Below are 683 nucleotides of genomic sequence, written 5' to 3'. Positions count from 1 at the left end.
TTTGAAACTTTGGAGCTGAAGAAGTTAAAAACACTGGCTGCTCTTCCAGAGGTCCTGAGTTCAATTCCCAGCAACCACATGGTGGCTCACAACCATCTCTAATGAGATCCAATGCCCTCTTCTGGTGTGTCTGAAGACAGCTACAGGGTACTCACATACATCAAACAAATAAATAAATCTGAAAAAAAAAAAGATTTAAAACTTGAAAATTTTGTGTCCATACTTGTTCTCATGAACATATACACACAGGGGGCATACATGCACGTGCAGCTACATGCCAGGAGATCAGAGGATAACTTTCGGGAGTCAGGTCTTTCCTTCCACCATGTTGAGATAGCCATGCTCCTATTTGCACCATGCTGCATGCTCTCGACTAGCCAACCTACACGCTTCTGGACAATACCTCTATCCTGCCTCCACCCCGAACCCCCATCTCCCCTTAGGATCCCAGATGCTTGCTACTGTCCCCCCCCTTAAATATGAATTCTAGGGATTGGACTCATCAAGTAGGAATATTGCCATGGGTTTCTTAACCTACTCCATCACTGTAACTGGGGTGGGGGTGACTGGTGGCTTCTTTTGCAGTTGATCTGTAACGACTATGGAGGATCGCTTGCGATGCCTCTGTTCCTGCTTCCAGATTTGCCTCATTCTGGAGATCCTCCTGCCTCTGCCACTTGAGC

This window comes from Mus pahari, chromosome 3 (genome assembly GCF_900095145.1).
Source record: "Mus pahari chromosome 3, PAHARI_EIJ_v1.1, whole genome shotgun sequence".
NCBI classification, from domain to species: Eukaryota; Metazoa; Chordata; class Mammalia; order Rodentia; family Muridae; genus Mus; species Mus pahari.
Note: the sequence above shows the minus strand (reverse complement) of the source record.